The following is a 22,191-nucleotide window of genomic DNA, read 5'->3' on the forward strand; positions in this document are numbered from 1 at the left end:
TGATATTTTGTCTCCTGTTCTGAAGGCAATATCACAAGCTCTGAGAAATGCATGGACCTTTGCGTCTAACCATGATTTCTAGTTATCCCTGGTTGTACAGCATTTGATATCGGTGACATCTTCAAATGTAGCCTGTCACTGAGCTTGTCTACCTCTTGATGTTTACAGGCTATTGCAGGTGGCCACCTCCCTGAAACTGCTGCAGTCCATAGTCTCAAAGCAGTCCTGTAACACTGCTCTGAACCCTCTCCCCAAGCCCACTCCCTGATCTCCCATCAAACCAGTTTAGTTTGTTTTGCCAGCAGTTTGTATGGCAAATTTAGCAGACGGATATGTGATCTGAGTAACTGAGGTGGGGGTGAGGAGAGGCCTTGAATGTATCAGGGACGTCCGTATACACCCGATCTAGAATATTCTCTCCTCTGGTAGCAAAGTGAGCATGCTGTTGAAACGGTGGTCGAATGTCCAGCGCCCTCACAGAAACCTGCAGAACCTGGTGTTCCTTGGCGATCAGTCCTGAGCCTGCTTGGCTTCCAAGATTGTAGAACAGTTTTCAGGTAGGTGTGATTCATGGTAGAACAGGTTTCAGGTTGGTGTGGATCATATTTCAGATGATGTTATAGTGTGGAAACAGGCCCTTCAGCCCAACCTGTCCGTGCTGATCTCCCTTCCCCATCCACACTGGTCCATATCCTTCTAATCCTATTCTATCCATCTGAATGTTTTTTTAAAGTTGTGATAATACCTGCCTCAACCACCTCCTCTGGCAGCTTGTTCCATTCACCCTGTGGTAGGTGCATAAAGAAATTATTACTCTTGAACTACTGAGTCAATAGTTTGATTGTTGACGTGTCCCAAGTAGCTTTCTTCACCAGTATTCCTTACTGTTAAATATTTTGAGATCTGCAGGACAGCTGTGGTCTGGTGATTACAGAAATGTGGCTTCAGGACACCATTCCAGACTCTGTGATCCATCTTGATGGCCTTATCTCCTTCAGCAGGCAGAGACGTAGCTGTTTCTGGAAAGACTCTAGGAGGAGGGCTGTGCATTTACATCAGTGAAAACCAATGCAAAAATGTCTCTTTTGTAAAGACCTTCTTCTTAGCAGAGATAGAATACCTGATGGTGAAGTGTAGACCCTTCTATCTGCTTAGGGGGAAATTCTTGCTTACGATAATTACCGCAGTTCATGTTCTGCCTTCAGTTAATGATGAAGCCATAAGGAGCTTCACGGTGCTATCTGCAAAGCCCAGACGTCCCACCCTGATGGTTCCATGATTGTAGCTGACGACTTCAACCATACCAACCTGAAAACAGTCTTACCATGGTTTCAACATCTCCATGTGTGTGTCAATGAATTCCACAGATTCACCATCCTCTGGCTAAAGGGGTGGGGAACTGTATTGGGAAGGGTTGTGGCTGTCATGTGGCAGCACTGCCCCCTACCTAGTTGGAGGACACACCAGCTACCAATCAAGGATTGGTTCGCCCCACCCATTAGTGCACATCTTGCACCATGTAAATGACCTGGCCTGCACTCTCCAGCCTGCCTGTACTTGGCCTTGGGCCATTGGCTGTTGTAATTAGATTAACCCTCCTGCCACCAAGACATTGGCCCCTGGTAAATGATCTGGGCTTGTCCCTCCAGCACTACAAAGGTGCAATGTGTTGTTTGTTCTCTCTCTTTGTAAGCTTTGGGCCCCCCTGCTTCACTCCAGGCCTAGAAAAGGGTGTTGAAGAAATGGTAAGATGCGCACTGTTAAAAGGGTTGAGAGTATTTAATTAGTGCCCCTTGTAGCATAGAGCTGGGCCTACACTGAATCAAGGGGTGGTGGGGCATAGTAGTGATTTTTCCTTGATTATTGTATGTAGCAGTTCATTGTATGCATGTGTGTCTATTTTGTTCCCACGTTTGTTCGTAATTGCCTGCTATTTCTTTCACATGGCTGCTGTAAACTCTGTGTGTGTGTGTGTGTGTGTGTGTGTGTGTGTGTGTGTGTGTGTGAGTGTGTGTGTGTGTGTGTGTGTGTGTGTGTGTGTCCTGCATCAGTTACCATTTCTCACACTTGCCTTCTGTAATTAAAATCCTTCCCAACTTTAAAACTGTGTTCAGAGTCCTTGCTTTGAGACCTACCAAACCTGTTTCCTTACTCACAACAGCAACATTTTCTAAAAACTTTACATTCCACCTCAAGTATTCTTTATGCCATAGTACTCTGCAATTGGTAATGGATTACTTAAGGTGATATGTGAGTGGGAAGGGAAGGTTGAGAACCACTGCTCTCTAGACCAATCGTCACTGAAATATTTTGCTTGAGAAAAATTGTCATTGGCCCATTTCCTTTGGAGCTGTGAAACCATGCACATAACGATTCAATTAGGTACAATTAAAACAGTGGTTTTTCTAACTTTTTCTTTCCACTCACATTCCACCTTCAGCAATCCCTTACTAATCACAGAGCACTTGTGGCTCAAGGTAGAATTTGAGGTTTTTTTTTAAAAAGTTGCCTGCCCTGCTAAAGAATGCAATAAGAGCATTGTTCTGTGGTTCATTCAGGAGCCTAATGGCTGCAGGAAAGAAACTGATGAATGTTTTCATATTCTTAAGATTTCCTCCCTGATGGGAGGATGAAGAAGAGAGTAATACCCATGATGTGCTGGGTCCTTCTGTATGTTGGATGCCTTTCCTGGACAGTGGAAGATGTAGATAGTGTTCATGGAGGGAGGGTAGTTTGTTTTATATTCTGAACTGCATTCGTCATCTTATGTAGCTTTTTCCAATCCTGAGCAGAACAGCTCCAGTACCATGATGTGATGCATTCAGCAAGTATGCTTTTGATGGTTAACCTGTAGAAGTTATTTGGCACAAGGGGAACATGCTGAACTTCCTGAGCTTTCTAACAAAGAAGAGGCGCTGGGCACTTTCTTGATTGTTATGTCAAAGTGCTTGTCCAAGGTCAGTTCATTAGAGAGATTTATTTCTAAGACCTTGAAGTTCTCTACTCTTTCCTCTTCAGTGCCATTAATGTGGGCAGGGAGGGGTAAGGACTCTATCTCCCTCTTGTCAAGCCAATTATTTCATTCATTTTTTGATGTTGAGAGAGAGAGAGAGAGAGAGAGAGATGGTTATCTTGGCACCATGCCACTAGACTTCCAATCTCTCTCCTGCATTCCAATGTCTCATAATTATTTATGCATCATCTAAATATGTTCACTGCAGGATGTCCCAACAAAAGGACCCTGATTCATTTATTAAGTGGAGTCAGTATTACTCAGGGCAAACTGCAACTTTTGTGTGTGCTGCCTGGCATTCCAAATCGCACACATCAGATCCAGTTAATCTGTTTTGCAGGTACAGTGCAGCTGGTCCAGCTTCTTGAAGTGCCATGGGATTTGACATTGTATCTGAAAGAGACATCAGTGACTGCTGTAGTCCCTTACATTACATGCTTATATTCTGAAATAGCACCTGATTACAGCATTTTTTATCTCAAGTCAAAGGATGTCAACCAGGTTACCCCAAAACTGAATTAGGAAAAGGAATAAGAACCTTAATTTTATTCTAAATTAAAAGCTACTTGTGTTAACAGATGTTTTTGTTGCAGTAAGGTAAAGCAGTTCAAATGACAAATGATAATTAAACAATTGCATTCAAGTTTTACCCTTAGCGAATCTTTTAATAAATTGATGTAATTTTAATTTACCACTGAAAATTAACATAAGAAATCGTCAAGATAGAATATTTTGCCAATCCAAACAGGGGTGGGGGAGAGCACTTTCACATGCTCACTCAACTACTCATCCTACACTCCAGGCATGTGTTGAGAATGTTTTGCACTCAGTCTTGGCCAGCCCCAGTTTACTTTCTCCAGGCTCTTTACAAACTTTGGACTTTTACCTTCAACTTCACCTGTTCCACTGGAAAATTTACACTTTTGGCATCGTATATAATCTTGCAACAAACTTTGGACCAAAAATTTCTGCTTCATTAATTTCCTTCTCTGCACTGGTTCTGACACCCTTATCAACACCTTTGCTAACTTGCCTATTTCAAATAATTTCTGACTGCTTCACTCATTCTACCTTCTACAGTTTCACTCCACCTCCATCCCTGCCATCAGTTATAACCACACAGCTATGTCACCTCCACCAGTTCTGGTGTCCTCCAAGATAACTTATTCCTCAATCACTTTCTGTTAAAATTGTTGCACATCTGGCTGGAACCCATGCCTTTATCTGAGGAGTCACAAGTTCTTGAAATCCCTTCTGGCATCTTCACCTTGCATTTCCTCTTTCTAGTACTTCCAAATGACAAGGAGGCATTTCAGCCTACCAATCTATGTTTATGCTGACCATCAGTGATTCCCATTAATCCCATTTCTCCACTTGTTTCCCTGAAAACTTTTCTCACCCCACATACCTATCATCCTCCTCACCTATTTTTTCTATTTCCCCCCACCCTTACCTGCACTAAATAACCTACCAATTAATTACCCAGGGGAAATGTACACAGTCAGAGGAAGATCATCCAAATCCCACAGACAACACCAGAGGTCAAGATTGAACCTGGGTCACTTATCCAGTTTTTACTTTTAAAACCCACATCTTTGAAAATGCTTTAGGTCATCTTTGATTATTTCAGTGGCATGTATTGTTTGATACAGTCTTTGAAGCACCTTGAGAGTTTCATGACATTAAAAATGTGGCATGCAAGTTGTAGTAGCTGAGCCACAGTTTAAATTATCCTTAAACTTCTTAATTAATGTCTTGGTTTTAACATGGCAGATCAGAAGGATCACATTAAGCCAAGCCCCAATCAGTTCCAATTTTACAGAACCTATCTTCCGTTGATAAAACTTCAAACCTTGAATTGGTTTGAATTTCCAAAAAAGCACATTGACAGTTATTACCAACATTTTTTTTAAAAATTGGACTTTAAGAAAGTGAATCTATCCAGCACCTCTGACCTACAAGGCTACCTTTCTTCCTCCTTTTCAAAGAAAAATTTGCAAGTAGCATATCCCCTGGGCCTTACCTCTTCTCGTGTAATGTTAATGGATCTTTCAGTTACCAACCTGCCCACCCATGCACACATTTAGCATCATGGACAAGCTACAGACTGTAACCTGAACATTAAGAGAGAATATATTCAACATTATTAAAAGCCAGACCAGATGTTTGGGGGGAGAAAAAAGGAAAATGTCCAAGCTCACCAAGCATGGAAATAGGTTCTGACACTGTACTGACCACCAAACATGCATCTACACCCACCCAATTTTATTCTCACTACATTCCAATCAACTCCCTCCAGGTTCTACCATTCACCTACACACTTGGGATTAGTTACAACACAGAATAAATTGGAGAGCATTAGGGAACTGTGTGGGGGGGGGGGCATTGATTTTTTTTGGTGGCATCAGACTAGGGAAGCGGGATTGGCAGCAGCATTGGACTGGTGGTGAAAACATTGGTCCTGGGGTATGGCAGCAGCAGCATCGGACTGGGTGGGCTGCAAATGCACCCCCCATGACACTGGTCCTGCTACAGCATCTTGGGGAAACTCCCCCGTAGGTGCAGGGAGAACATGCAAACTCTATACAGTCAACACATGAGATCAAGATCGAACCCTGTTTGGTGGAGCTGTGATGTAGCTGCTCTACCAGTTTTGCCTCATGATATTCATTTAGTCTTCTCACCAAGCAAGCTCTCCAACCTGGAAATTAATCTTCAGCCATACGTAAAGCTGATTTTAGATTATATCTGAAGTCGGAGTCAGAAGATGATACCCTGGATTCACAGTGTTAAATCTGGGTTCCTTAATCCAGGAGCAATCTTGTAGAGCAAGCCCAAACCAAATCTTCAAGGCTGCTTTGGAGCCAGAATTCAGTGCATACTGTGACAGATCATGTTATATTTTATATTGTATATAGATATGTTTTAAAGGAGATAAATTGTGACAGGTTTTTTTTAAGAGTAGGTCACATATAACACTTCAAAACAGATCTCATTTAAAATGGCAGAGCTCTGCTCAAGTGACAGTCCAGGATCCGAGTGCTTTTGGAAAAACTTTGAAGGATGCCTATGTAGAGCGCGTCGAAAGAACCAAAGACTTGTTGATCCAAACCAAGGCTTTTATTAACTAAAAGACTGGAGCACATTACATGTAGGTTGACCAGTCCAGAATGACCTGGTCTGGCTAGGAGCAATCCTTTAAGACCTGCCAGTAGGTGTGGCTACACTCTCAGCAATCACAGTCATCCTACACAACAATCTGTACATATACACATTGGTGATAGAATCTGTACTATCACAGCCTATAAGGACTTCACAAGTAGGTGTTTGTGAGAAACAGAAGTACCTTCACAGAATTTGCTCCAGACAAAAATTGAGAACAAAGAAAGTTGGGTGCTTCCCCTTACCCTGGGAATACACACACATACTGGGGCTCACCCAACTTTTATACAGTTCATTTCAGTGTAGAGGTACCCTCCCCCCCCCCCCCCCCCTAACATTCTTCTGTCTCCTGGATAAGTTTGGCATTTCTGTGAACTTGGAGGACCAGGGGGTATCCTGTCTGTGTCCCATCATGTCATTGTCCTTATTCACACCTTCCCAACCCTCAGGGCTTACTACTCTTATATGCTCTGTCTAAGGCTTACTAATTACATATGTGGAACTTGCTGACTCTCTCTAAGGCTAGAAGACCCTTATCTTATTCAGTCTAAAACTTTACTTCCTACATTCTATTATCTACCCTTATCCTATTCGTACTGGCTTAATTCATTACACATATATCCATACTTGCTTTCTTCATCTCTCCTATTTTCATATTAGTTTTACTCATCTCTCACAATCCTCACTTTTCTTTTAGCTACGCTTCGTGAATTCTCAACTGGAATGTATTACTTGTAAACTTGGTCTTTTTCCCAGTGAGTCAGTAAACGAACTGCAGTCTCAGCATCGTCAGATAGAATTTGGGAAACATACATCCTTTGGGTTATAGTGATCTGATGAGCGGTCCGTTGAATTAAATACTACATACAGGTCTTTAGGAAGGGGAGCACCATAATGGCCAGAATAGCGAGTCCAGCTGCTATAAGGGCTGTGGGTATCAGACTCCAGTTACCAATAAAAAGTCTAGTCCATCCCACAGGGGACCAAGGTTGCCAAGTCTGAACCTGGGCATGGGAAGATTTTCGAACTCCTGAAGAAGTGTCTTTAACCGCCTGACCGTTGTGAGCATTGTCATTAACCAGTCTTTCACAAACGCTGCCTTCAGCAGCCAACGAGTAATTGAGAGCCAGGTGGTTTTGTTGAACTGTGGCTCGAATCTGTCGTCTTTCTTCAGCCCATAAAGTCAGGGCCATCACTGTCTGTTTGGTGATGATCTCCAAGGCTGAAGTCTGATTAAACGATTTAAATGCCAAGCAGCTGTGGTGTTCTGGAGCAGCTTACGTCGTTTACAACTGGAACTCCCCTTACAGTGGTGGTTCTTAACATTCCGAATGTCTCTGTGACCCAAAGGATGATTTACGGAGACCAAGTTGGGGAGGGGTGTTTCTTGTCACTTAACCTGTGAGTTGCAGCTTGTCTGCGAACATTAGCATATGTATTCACTCTATCTCTGCTACATGTACATTCCTGACTAACATTCTGTCTGTCATTGTCCCACTATCTTCTTTGTGCTATCTCTTTAAAACTCCTTTTTTTAATATCTGTAGAGGCCGGAATAAAACCAAGTCTACTCCCCTAGGGCCGTTCTGTTCTCCTGGTCCATGTTGGGATCCTATTTTAACCCATACTAAATAAGGTACCCCACTATGACTATACTCTATACCTGCGCCCTGTCTGCATTCTAAAGGTAAATAATTGTCACATCTGCTGTCCCTATTCCAGGAGGACTTAATATATTGTGAGCAATTTGGTGATTTCCCAAAAATTGGGAACCAACAAGTAAACAAAACAGCAAATGGTAAAAACAACATTACAGCACTTTTTCCCGGCATAGTGTAACTTTCAGTTCAAAAGGATGAAGGACTGCACACCAGGTGGAGGGTAGATTATCAATGTCTTTAGTCCGTGGATCAGCAGCTTGTTTAATTCGTTCTATGTGAGTCCACCCCTTTTCTTTCATTCGCACTGCAGTGTCTGTAATCAAAAGTACACAATAGGGGCCGTCCCAGACAGGTTTTAGTTGGTGATCTTGCCATGCTTTTACATATACCCAATCACCAGATTTAATAAAATGAATAGGATGCTCCAGGGGTGGGTTTTGAGCTAATAAACCCTTCCGTTTTAATTCGTATAGAGAGGCAGAAAGTCCCTTTAAATATTTGGATATGTACTGGTCGTTAGCCTACATTCTATTATCTACCCTTATCCTATTCGTACTGGCTTTATTCATTACACATATATCCATACTAGCTTTCTTCATCTCTCATATTTTCATATTAGTTTTACTCATCTCTCACAGTGTTAATTGGACATGCTGTGGAATAATGGATTATTGTTTTGGAAAACAACAGATGAACAAACTCAGAAGATTGAGTGCAGTTTGTTGTTCTAAGAGGGTCATGTGGTTTTGTGTGTGTGTGTGTGTGTGTGTGTGTGTGTGTGTGAGAGAGAGAGAGAGAGAGATAGAGAGAAAGAAAATTCAATTCTACAGTATTACAGTTCAACAGCAGCTGGGACTTGTCAGACTCTGGCTTTACCCTACCCTCAATTTAGTCTATGTGTCGTCTGAGTCCAGCGTGCTCATTGAATGAAGTGATAGGAGAAGGTATTCGGTTCAACAATCAGTTTATTACACAGCATAAGAATAAAGCTTAACAGAGCTCTGGTTCAGTCATTAGTTCATAGGTCACCTGCACAGTGAGCTATTCCCCAAGACTGACCTCTACTGTCCAGTCTCTACAGTTTATATAGCTCAACCTTATCATACAGAACAAAAGTTGGCTTCCTTTGCTAGATCTCATTATCATACAGAACAAAAGTTGGCTTTCTTTGCTAGATTTCTTGCATAAGATTTATCACAAGTAATTTCCTGCTCTGCAGATATCTGGGGTGTAAGAGCTCCCATCTTAATCCTCAAGGCCAGAATATCCTGTTGTTTTGATCAGAAATCAATTCATACCCCAGATATTTCTAATTATTTCTTTGTTCTCATTTGGCCATGTTCTTCTGTTCTACTCAACACCTCCTTCTGCCTTCTTACTGAGTTATTCCATTCTCTTTGTTTCTGACAGTCTCTGTCAGGATTCTCTTTGTTCTTGTCTGGCCATTGTCTGTCTCCTGTGCTAATCAACACCTCCTTTTGCCTTCCTATTAAATTGTTTCATACATATTCTCTCTTTTGTATTTTGGGAGCAGGCAATTCTAAACCTACTGTAATCAGCCAATTTTGCTACATACTGTGACTGCCCCTTACTTACATTACTCTTTCCCTTCACCATGAGATAAATATTAAATTGTTACATAGTACTGGATTCATTTATACAAAATGAATAGTACATAAGCATATATTCTACATATTTTCTATGATTAATTAACCCCTATATCCAATAGACTGGAACATGACAAACTGGCAAGCTTGTGGAAAAACTCCATTTTGAAGACGGGTTGTGAGTTCTCTAGTTCAGCCTGGTCAAAGCCCTTGTGGCCCATACAAGAGAAAATGGCTGGCTTGAAAAAAGGGAAACAAAAAGGAACTCTGTGGTGACCTGAAAGAAAGAGGGTTATCATCTGGAAAACCCTGATGGGGTGAATTTTTTTGGCAAGACAATTTGTACAACATCAGATTTTTGTGCATACTGCAAAAGGTCATGAACACAACTCTGACCATCTCACAACCACCCCTCTCCCCCAATTGACTCCATCTATTTCTCCTATAGTCAACATATTAAAAGACTCATTCAACCCTGCCACCGCTTTCCTATCAGGAAGAAAAGCCACAAGTGTGACATGATACATAACCAGGCTGTTAGCAGACTCCTGATTGAAGCTCAAAATTATATTGCCTTGCTGCCTACAAACTGAACCATCTCTGCAATTCTGAACTTTTATACTAGGTCTCATTTGTACTATGTATGGGATATTTAACTGATCTGCTTGCAAAACAACCCATCACTGCCTTATGTACATGTGACAATAAATGACAAAATAAAAATTCTCAAAATGCAAATGACTATTATTTCTCATTTTCCAGATGTCCACCTTTCACTTGTTAAATATCATCTGCCATAGCACTGGTCACTTTGCAATCAGTGGCCTGGGTCATGTGTCGCTGATCATAGTAAATCAGGTACACTCGTGCAGCAGGATGTTTTCACCACCACACTGTGAAATCCTCAATGGAACAGAGCGTTTTAGCTAGCAAGGGGATATTAATGCAATGTGAGATCAAATACAGAAAGCAAAAGAGAAAAGGTCGCAAAGTGGATAGAAGTATTTAAATGAGATCCACAATCATTAAGATAGCATTTATGATGCCGAGAAAGTTGCCTGATAATAATTACGACTAAAAATGCTGTGATTTAATATTTTTTGGATGAGATGTTAATCCAAGGCTACATCAGAAACATCATCCTAATTTCTGCATTTGACGCCCAACATCTGCTTTGGAGCAAATGTGCAATTTATTCCTTAAATAAAAAAAGCAGGCGCTTTTGTAATTATTTCCCCTGCTACTTCAAGATGATTATCTAGCCAAAGCATCAGGATTAAAGGATACAGGGTCAATACAGGTGTTATCCCACTGACATTTTCTTAATTGCTGAAATAGATGGTGGCCTTTGTTGCTAGGTTTTTTTGAATATTTATAATTTTTCCAAACTCAGACGGTTCCAATAATTCACAATACAACAATCACATTCATCAAGTATATATACTTCTGCTGAGTCTGGTTTTATCCCCCCTCTGCACCTCAACAAAAAACACATTACCTTTTGATGCAAGTTTCTTTATTTAAATGTTCAAAATCGCTTAAAGAACAAGACGCCACTAATTGAACACAAGTAACAAATTAAAAAGGAAAAAGAAGGGAAAAAGAAAGAAAAAAAACACATTAACCATAGGTCTGTTGGAGAACAATGCCCATCCTCCAGGTCTTTTACATTCATCTCGACTCCCCCCCACCCCAAGAGAGGAAGGACAAAGAGGGGGGGGTGCACTATATCCTTGCAGGTATGGTTGCCAGATTTTAAGAAAAGTTTCATACTTTTTCCTTAGATTATGGGTAATTTTCTCCAAGAGAACATTGCTCTGCAATTCCATATTCCAAATGTAATGCCCAGATGAGAGTCTGACTTCCAAGTAACTGCTGTGCACTTCCTGGCTACCACCAAGGCTATCAACACAAATTGGATTTGAAATTTGGACAGCTTCATCGTAAGCCTTATGTCCATGATGTTTCCCAACAGGAACAACTCTGGGTCCTGTGGAAATTCTTTACCTATGATTTTCTCTGGGACTTGGCCTAGCTCTACCCAAAAAGGTGTTGTTGGGTTTTGAATACAGAAACAGAAATGTCTTACAGAAGTTGTGGGAGCCGTAGTGAGATCATCCCTTGAGTATTGTGTATAGTTTTGGTCTCCTAATCTGAGGAAGGACATTCTTGCTGTTGAGAGAGTGCAGTGATTCCTGGGATGGCAAGACAGATATATGAAAAAAGATTGGATAGATTCATTGGAATTTAGAAACATGAGAAGGGATCTCATTAAAACTGTGGTGATATGTAATTACACCACTAGGTCACCAGGGGTCATCTTGGTGACCTTGTATATAAAGCTGTCCAGAGCTACAGTCAAGCCTTCCAGGTTCGTCTTGCAGAGAGACAAGACCTTAGTGTACATATTAGTTTATTAAAGCTGTCTTATACTCACACTGCCAGTGTGGTTATTGTCAGTACAAAAACATTTAAAATTCTGACAAGAATTTAGATGCAGGAAGAATGCAACTGATGTTGGGGAAGTCTTGAACTAGTCATAGTTTAAGGAGAAGGGGGTCAGCCATTTAGGACTAAGAGCAAAAAGTTCTTTACTCAGAGTTGTGAACTTTTGGAACTCACTACCACAGAAAGTTGTTGAGGCCAGTTCATTAGATATATTCAAAAGGGAGTTGGATGTGGCCCTTATGGCTAAAGAGGTCAAGGGGTATGAAAAGAAAGTTGGAATAGGGCTGAGGTTGCATGATCAGCTATGATCATATGATCATATTGAATGGTGGAGCAGACTCAAAGGGCTGAAAGGCCGACTCCTGTAAAGTTGCTCAATGTATGCACTCACATGAACAGACAATGATCCCTGAACAGCATTCAAAGTGGAGCAAAGCAGTTATCCAGTATCTCGACTGATAATTGTTAATGCCACAATCTGTTTTATCATGTAGAGCTCATATGACCTGATACACTTGCCAACAGAACAGGCTTGTTCACTGAATAGATGCAACTCTGTTTGGATCAATAATAGGGCTGCATTGTGTTTTTAACCTGAACATGCCCCAATTGAGACATAAGGCTTTTTCAGGTGCATCCTCCACTAAGAATGCGCCTGAAGAAGCCGAAGTGTTCCTTTAAATTGCAGTTCAGGTGGCAGTGTTGAATGCGCAGCGCTGGCTACCTGAAAGGACAGCTGCGCCGGAATGCGCATTTGAGCGCATTCCGGCTCCTGTCCCTTGGGCTGTCAATTCAGGATGGCTGGCTGTCAGCTGGGACAGCCAGTGCGGGCTATCAGCATGGGGATCCCACTGCCCCACTCTCTCCTCACTCACGGGGCTGGAGTGGCCAGTGGGGGAGGAGGCTGGAGCACCGGTGGGTGAGTACACAAGCAGCACCAAGGATTGAACTGGGGTTACTGCAATGATGAGACAGCAACAGTAACTCTTGCAAATTCTTTATAAATGACAAAATTAATAAAGAACAACTATCAATATTATGTTCTTCTGCCATGTAAACATTAACCCATCCAATCACAAATTTGTATGGAAACAATTTCAAAAGCTTCCCAGCCACATTGGTTAAAGCCTGATCAAACCAGCTTTCACTAGCAACAACCCTACTCAGACAGGTGTTACTGGCCAGAGGACATAAAAGCTGCAGAGCAAACAATGAACTGCTTACTGGAGGTACACAGCGGGTCAGGCCCCATCCCTGGGAAGCAATTATGTTTTTTAGACTGCAATATCGGGAAAATTGTTGAAAAAATTAACATAGTTACTGCCCGTGTGGTTATTCACATTGGGTGCCTTTTTAGGCTGCAAGTACCTGAGTACCTGGTTGGATGTGCAGTAGAACGAATGATCAACAACTAAATTTTCCGATACGATTTACACTGCACGCTTCCTCCAAAAAGTTGTAGGGATCCTGCTGGATAAATTGCGGTGTAAGATTTGACTCAAAATTCCTGCTCATTCCTTTTCAGACTGCCCATGTCGTGGCAAAATTGCTTGATTATGCTGTTACATGCTGTTACTAACCATAATTGATTAGTCAAAGATTCAGGTTGGGACCCTTCATCCAGACTCAATTTATTGGACATGTCACTCCCAGGGTTACCACAAACCCTATAGAAAATACTTTGACAGACAACTTTTTGAAACAAAAACTATAAGAGACTGACAGATCCTGCAACTTGCACCATGTGATTTGGAAATCCTTTCCACAACTGGGACCCCCATGTGAACACTAATCGACGACAAAGGGCATTGAAACTGCTTGGTCCTGATGGAAGATCTGCAGCCAGTATGGGCGAGGGAGCGGGGAGGAGGAGGGGGAGAGAGAGAGACACACACAGAAAACTATTTTTCAAATCTATTCATCACAAACATGGTCAAAAATATCCTAATCTTTTGTTTTAGACTATGTACAGATGTAGCTGTTAATAATGATGTTTTGACATATAATTGTAACACCATCTTTTTATTTCCTTTGTTGTCCAGATTGATGGCCTTCTTTCAGTTATGTTTCTACGTGTATCTGGTATAACCATAAAATATATCATGTTGATATACTTATATTCTAACTTCTTATCAAGTCCAGTTTCTTAGCAAGTAACATTTTTGGTGCATATATACATTGTACATATGTATATGACAATAAACTCATCACATACACATGCGCAGGTACAAGCATACATTCCCAGTTTAGCAGCACATGAATTTTTAAATCCTTATCATGCTTTTAAATTCTGTGTTTTATATCCTTCCCCAGCTCTGTAATCCTTCCCAACTTTGTAGATGGATTATTTTTAGGATACATATTTTACTCCAGCATGGGTCTTTTGAAGATTCCTGAAATTTCTTGGCCTCCACAGGCCCTATTCAGGAGTTGCTCTCCCAAGTTGTTTTGCTCCTACCTGGAGTTGTCCTTTAAGAATCCTAGCATCTGTCCTTGTATATTATGTTTCAATTTGTTTTGGTTATATTTTCATGTGAGCCTTGTATAAATACAATTGGTTGTTTTTTTTTGGTGGGGGGGAAATTAAGGAGGCTAAAAGAAGACATGAGATTATTCTGGCAGACAAAGTGAAGGAAAATCCTAAGGGATTTCTACAGGTATATTAAGGGCAAAAGGATAGTAAGGGACAAAATTGGTGCTCTTGAAGATCAGAGTGGTCAGCAATGTATGGAGGAGGAGATGGGGGAGATCTTAACTGGGTTTTTAGCATCTGTATTTACTCAGGAAACTGACATAGACTCTATGGAAGTGAGGCTAATATGCAATGAGTCATGGAACGTATACAGATTAAAGAAGAAGAGCTTGCTGTCATAAGGCAAATGAGGATGGATAAATCCTCAGTGCCTCACAGGTATTCCCTCAGACCTTGAGGGAAGCTAGTGTAGAAATTGCCGGGGCCCTGGCAGATATATTTAAAATGTCCACCACGGGTGAAGTGCTGGACAATTGGAGTACAGCTTATGTTGTTTCATTGTCTTAAAAAAGGCTCCAAATGTAACCCTGGAAATTATAGGTTGGTGAGCCTGACCTCATGTCATTAAGGTGTTTTAAGACCATGTTTTTTTTTGAAAATTTTATTTTTCATTTGCATCAAATACAGAATTAATCATTCATCTTACAATATATTATAATAAAAATTGGCACAAAATGATACAATTTTGTTTCCTTTTTTCCTCCCCCAAAATAGAAAAAAGAAAGATAAGAAAAGAAAGAAAATATCTGGATATTAGTTGGGAGGAGCAGGGGATGTAGATGATGTGAATGGTTTCCAAATTATATAAAGATTCTCAAGTTGATTCCTTAAACTATAAGTAATCTTTTCCAATGGTATACAATTTTGCATTCAACCTTATAGAATTATAGAATTGTCTAATTTCCATGTTACAGCCACATTTTTTTTGTTACTGCTATTGCTACACTCAAAAACCTATTTTGATATTTATCTAACTTTAATTTAATATCTGTTTCATATAAATTACCAAGTAAAAATATTCTTGGATATTTTGGTATTTGTATCTTCATAATTAGTTCCAATAATATAATCAAATCTTTCCAAAATGTTTTCACTTTTACTCAAACCCAAAATGAGTGTGATAAAGTCCTTATTTCTTTATTACATCTAAAACATTTGTCAGTACAATTTGAATTGAGTCCATGTAACTTATATGGAGTATAATATGTTTTTTCAAAACATTTTAAAATTTAATACGTCACAATATAACCAATCTCTAACAATATTTACACAGACTTTGTATGTACATATACATAGTGACTTTTCCCATTTTCTCCCCAACCCCCTTCCCTTCACCTCCCTCCCCCAATAACTATAGAGAGAAGAGAAAACAGAACCAAAAGAAAAGAGAAAGTAAAAAGCAAGAAGAGGGAGTGTGTCATTTAAATATTGTGTGATTCACTTTTTCCTTACATATACTTTTTTTTTTTTTTTTTTCACACCATAAATCACATTAGCCATGATATACACTATTTCTTTTTCACACATATACACATATACTATTTCTCATGTGTTTTAAGACCATGTGGATGCAATCACAAAGAAGGCTCGCCAGTGGCTATACTTTGCGTGGTGTCTGAGGAGATTCTGTATGTCATTGAAGACTCTCATAAACTTCTACCGGTGTACCGTGGAGAGCATTCTGGCTGGTTGCATCACTGCCTGGTATGGAGGTGCAAACTCTCAAGACAAGAATAAACTTCAGAGGGATGTTAACTTGGCCTGCGACATCACAGGCATCGGACTTCACTCCATCGAGGACATCTACAAGAGGCAGTGTCTTAAAAAATTAGCCTCTATCCTCAAAGACCCCCACCACCCAGGCCATGCCCTTTTCATTCTGCTACCATTTTGGTTGCCATTATGCAGCCCATTTTTCCCACTGGTCCAGATCCTTCCACAAGCTTTGAAAGCTTTCCTCACTGACCACTACACCTCCAATTTTTATGTCATCTGCAAACTTGCTAATCCAATTTAACACATTCAGATCATTGATATGTATGACAAACAACAATGGACCCAGCTCTGATTTGTTGGCTGAATTTCATATTTGTAACTTCTGGGAATCTGACTAAGTGGCTTTCAATACCTTATCTCATTAGAACCACAGAACCATATAACATTACAGCACAGGAAAAAGGTACAGGACCCTAAAGACGAGCACTCAGTGGCACAAGGACGGTTTCTTCTCCACTGCCTTCAGATTTCTGAAAAATCAATGAATCAAAGACACTGCCTTACTTTTTGTGCACTATTTATTTTTTACAATAATTTTGCAAGATGGTTATAATATGAATGTTTGCATTATGATGCTTCCACAAAGCACAAAATTTCTTGACTTGTTCATGGCAAAAAAATTCTGATTCTGTTTCTGAGATTGGATATGCAAGCATTTGGATAGCAGAGGCTGGTCAACATGGCTTTGTGGTAGGTCATGTTTAACCAATCTCATAAAAATTTTTGAGGAAGTTATCAGGAAAGTTGATGAAGGAAAGGCTGAGAATGTTGTCTAAAATTGGCTTTAGAAAGGCCTTTGACAATGTCCCACTTGGAAGATTAGTCAGGAAAGTTCAGTCTTTCAGTATTCATGGAAAGGTAGTAACTTGGATTGAACATTGGTTTAACAGGAGAAGTCAGAGAGTAGTAGTGAATGATTTTCTCTCAGACTGGAGGCCTGTGACTAGTGGAATGCCTCAGTGCTCAATTTTAACATTTAAGAAATATTTGGACAGGTACATGGATGGGAGGGGTATAGGTCCGTGGAACAAAGCAGAATAATAGTTCAGTACAGACTGGATGGGCCATTGGGCCCATTTCTGTACTGTAATGTTATATGGTTCTGTGGTTCTAATGAGATAGGGTATTGAAAGCCCTTCGTCAGATTCCCAGAAGTTACCAATATGAAATTCAGCCAACAAATCAGAGCTGGGTCCATTATTGTTTGTCATACATATCAATGATCTGAATGTGGTAAATTGGATCAGCAAGTTTGCAGATGACATAAAAAATTGGAGGTGTAGTGGACAGTGAGGAAAGCTTTCAAAGCTTGTGGAAGGATCTGGACCAGTGGGAAAAATGGGCTGTGAAATGGCAGATGGAATTTAATATCAGGCAGCGTGGTTAGTGTAGAGTTTAGTGCTACTCTGTTACAGCACCAGCGTCTTGGGTTCAAATCTGGCGCTGTCTGAAAGGAGTCATACATTCTCCCTGTGTCTGCTCTGGTTTCCTCCCACCATTGAAAACATACCAGGTGAAAAGCTTCAGGGGAAGATTAGGGCTAACATCTTCACACCGAGTAGAGTGGACGTGGAATGAGCTGCCTGCTGAAGTGGTGAATACAGGCTCAAGTTTAACGTTGAAGAAAATCTTTGACAGGTATGGCAGGGGTATGGAGTCCATGCTGGGTGGAGGTCAGCGGGCCTGGGCAAAATAATAGTTTGGCACAGACTAGATGGGCCGTAGGGCCTGCTTTCGTGCTGTAATGTTCCATGGTTCGAGTAAGGAATAGAAGGCCGCTTTGTCAGATTCCCGGAAGAATCAACTATGAAATTTATAAAATCTAGCCCCGGCCGTAAACTGCGCACTGAGGGAGATGTAAATCTTTAGACTCTCGCAGAAAAATGTATTTTCGCCAGGTCAGACACAGCCTATGTGTAGACCCAGTCTGTGTGTAGACCCAGCCTGTGTGTAGACCACCCTGTGTGTAGACCACCCTGTGTGTAGACCAGCCTGTGTGTAGACCCAGCTTGTGTGTAGACCACCCTGTGTGTAGACGTAGCCTGTGTGTAGACCACCCTGTGTGTAGACCCACCCTGGGTGTAGACCACCCTGAAAGTAGAACCACCCTGTGTGTAGACCAGCCTGTGTGTAGACCCAGCCTGTGTGTAGACCACCCTGTGTGTAGACCCAGCCTGTGTGTAGTCCACCCTGTGTGTAGACCAGCCTGTGTGTAGACCAGCCTGTGTGTAGACCCAGCCTGTGTGTAGACCAGCCTGTGTGTAGACCCAGCCTGTGTGTAGACCCAGCCTGTGCGTAGACCACCCTGAACGTAGACCCACCCTGTGTGTAGACCATGCCTGCGTGTAGACCCAGCCTGCGTGTAGACCACCCTGTGTGTAGACCACCCTGTGTGTAGACCCAGCCTGTGTGTAGACCCAGCCTGTGTGTAGACCCAGCCTGTGTGTAGACCACCCTGTGTGTAGACCTAGCCTGTGTGTAGACCACCCTGTGTGTAGACCAGCCTGTGTGTAGACCACCCTGAATGTAGACCACCCTGTGTGTAGACCACCCTGTGTGTAGACCACCCTGTGTGTAGACCCAGCCTGTGTGTAGACCCAGCCTGTGTGTAGACCCAGCCTGTGTGTAGACCAGCCTGTGTGTAGACCACCCTGAACGTAGACCCAACCTGTGTGTAGACCATGCCTGTGTGTAGACCCAGCCTGTGTGTAGACCCAGCCTGTGTGTAGACCACCCTGTGTGTAGACCCACCCTGTGTGTAGACCACCCTGAACGTAGACCCACGCTGTGTGTAGACCAGCCTGTGCGTAGACCCAGCCTGTGCGTAGACCCAGCCTGTGCGTAGACCACCCTGTGCGTAGACCAACCTGTGCGTAGACCCAGCCTGTGCGAAGACCCAGCCTGTGCGTAGACCCAGCCTGTGCGTAGACCACCCTGAGCGTAGACCCACCCTGCGTGTAGACCATGCCTGCGTGTAGACCCAGCCTGCGTGTAGACCACCCTGTGTGTAGACCCAGCCTGTGTGTGGACCACCCTGTGTGTAGACCTAGCCTGTGTGTAGACCACCCTGTGTGTAGACCCAGCCTGTGTATAGACCACCCTGTGTGTAGACCAGCCTGTGTGTAGACCCACCCTGTGTGTAGACCTAGCCTGTGTGTAGACCACCCTGTGTGTAGACCCAGCCTGTGTGTAGACCACCCTGTGTGTAGACCCACCCTGTGTGTAGACCACCCTGTGTGTAGACCCACCCTGTGTGTAGACCAGCCTGTGTGTAGACCCAGCCTGTGTGTAGACCAGCCTGTGTGTAGACCTAGCCTGTGTGTAGACCACCCTGTGTGTAGACCTAGCCTGTGTGTAGACCACCCTGTGTGTAGACCCAGCCTGTGTGTAGACCACCCTGTGTGTAGACCAGTCTGTGTGTAGACCCACCCTGTGTAGACCTAGCCTGTGTGTAGACCTAGCCTGTGCGTAGACCTAGCCTGTGTGTAGACCACCCTGTGTGTAGACCCACCCTGTGTGTAGACCACCCTGTGTGTAGACCCACCCTGTGTGTAGACCAGCCTGTGTGTAAACCCAGCCTGTGTGTAGACCAGCCTGTGTGTAGACCTAGCCTGTGTGTAGACCACCCTGTGTGTAGACCACCCTGAACGTAGACCCACTCTGTGTGTAGACCAGCCTGTGTGTAGACCCAGCCTGTGTGTAGACCAGCCTGTGTGTAGACCTAGCCTGTGTGTAGACCTACCCTGTGTGTAGACCACCCTGAACGTAGACCCACCCTGTGTGTAGACCATGCCTGTGTGTAGACCCAGCCTGTGTGTAGACCTAGCCTGTGTGTAGACCCACCCTGTGTGTAGACCACCCTGAACGTAGACCCACCCTGTGTGTAGACCAGCCTGTGTGTAGACCCAGACTGTGTGTAGACCAGCCTGTGTGTAGACCTAGCCTGTGTGTAGACCAGCCTGTGTGTAGACCCAGCCTGTGTGTAGACCTAGCCTGTGTTAGACCTAGACTGTGTGTAGACCACCCTGTGTGTAGACCACCCTGTGTGTAGACCACCCTGTGTGTGGACCACCCTGAACGTAGACCCACCCTGTGTGTAGATCAGCCTGTGTGTAGACCCAGCCTGTGTGTAGACCAGCCTGTGTGTAGACCACCCTGAACGTAGACCCAACCTGTGTGTAGACCATGCCTGTGTGTAGACCCAGCCTGTGTGTAGACCACCCTGTGTGTAGACCCACCCTGTGTGTAGTCCACCCTGAACGTAGACCCACGCTGTGTGTAGACCAGCCTGTGCGTAGACCCAGCCTGTGCGTAGACCCAGCCTGTGCGTAGACCACCTTGTGCGTAGACCAACCTGTGCGTAGACCCAGCCTGTGCGTAGACCCAGCCTGTGCGTAGACCACCCTGAGCGTAGACCCACCCTGCGTGTAGACCATGCCTGCGTGTAGACCCAGCCTGCGTGTAGACCACCCTGTGTGTAGACCCAGCCTGTGTGTAGACCACCCTGTGTGTAGACCTAGCCTGTGTGTAGACCACCCTGTGTGTAGACCCAACCTGTGTGTAGACCTAGCCTGTGTGTAGACCACCCTGTGTGTAGACCCAGCCTGTGTGTAGACCACCCTGTGTGTAGACCCACCCTGTGTGTAGACCACCCTGTGTGTAGACCCACCCTGTGTGTAGACCAGCCTGTGTGTAGACCCAGCCTGAGTGTAGACCTAGCCTGTGTGTAGACCACCCTGTGTGTAGACCTAGCCTGTGTGTAGACCACCCTGTGTGTAGACCCAGCCTGTGTGTAGACCACCCTGTGTGTAGACCCAGTCTGTGTAGACCTAGCCTGTGTGTAGACCACCCTGTGTGTAGACCTAGCCTGTGTGTAGACCTAGCCTGTGTGTAGACCACCCTGTGTGTAGACCCACCCTGTGTGTAGACCACCCTGTGTGTAGACCCACCCTGTGTGTAGACCAGCCTGTGTGTAAACCCAGCCTGTGTGTAGACCAGCCTGTGTGTAGACCTAGCCTGTGTGTAGACCACCCTGAACGTAGACCCACTCTGTGTGTAGACCAGCCTGTGTGTAGACCCAGCCTGTGTGTAGACCAGCCTGTGTGTAGACCTAGCCTGTGTGTAGACCTACCCTGTGTGTAGACCACCCTGAACGTAGACCCACCCTGTGTGTAGACCATGCCTGTGTGTAGACCCAGCCTGTGTGTAGACCTAGCCTGTGTGTAGACCCACCCTGTGTGTAGACCACCCTGACCGTAGACCCACCCTGTGTGTAGACCAGCCTGTGTGTAGACCCAGCCTGTGTGTAGACCAGCCTGTGTGTAGACCACCCTGTGTGTAGACCACCCTGAACGTAGACCCACCCTGTGTGTAGACCAGCCTGTGTGTAGACCCAGCCTGTGTGTAGACCTAGCCTGTGTTAGACCTAGACTGTGTGTAGACCACCCTGTGTGTAGACCACCCTGTGTGTGGACCACCCTGTGTGTGGACCACCCTGAACGTAGACCCACCCTGTGTGTAGATCAGCCTGTGTGTAGACCCAGCCTGTGTGTAGACCAGCCTGTTTGTAGACCTAGCCTGTGTGTAGACCTATCCTGTGTGTAGACCACCCTGAACGTAGACCCACCCTGTGTGTAGACCAGCCTGTGTGTAGACCCAGCCTGTGTGTAGACCTAGCCTGTGTTAGACCTAGACTGTGTGTAGACCACCCTGTGTGTAGACCACCCTGTGTGTGGACCACCCTGTGTGTGGACCACCCTGAACGTAGACCCACCCTGTGTGTAGATCAGCCTGTGTGTAGACCCAGCCTGTGTGTAGACCAGCCTGTTTGTAGACCTAGCCTGTGTGTAGACCTATCCTGTGTGTAGACCACCCTGAACGTAGACCCACCCTGTGTGTAGACCAGCCTGTGTGTAGACCCAGCCTGTGTGTAGACCTAGCCTGTGTTAGACCTAGACTGTGTGTAGACCACCCTGTGTGTAGACCACCCTG

The 22,191-nt window shown here is 43.6% G+C and overlaps 1 long non-coding RNA gene across 1 annotated transcript; it reads left to right on the forward strand.

Moving 5' to 3' along the window:
* Positions 1-1,652: 1,652 nt before the first annotated feature.
* Positions 1,653-10,151, forward strand: LOC138739831 (uncharacterized). The gene is made up of 3 exons (XR_011342465.1): positions 1,653-1,745; positions 2,793-2,957; positions 9,566-10,151. It is a non-coding gene; the product is annotated as an uncharacterized lncRNA (long non-coding RNA).
* The last annotated feature ends 12,040 nt before the right edge of the window (positions 10,152-22,191 follow it).

Source organism: Narcine bancroftii, chromosome 7 (genome assembly GCF_036971445.1).
Source record: "Narcine bancroftii isolate sNarBan1 chromosome 7, sNarBan1.hap1, whole genome shotgun sequence".
Lineage (NCBI taxonomy): Eukaryota > Metazoa > Chordata > Chondrichthyes > Torpediniformes > Narcinidae > Narcine > Narcine bancroftii.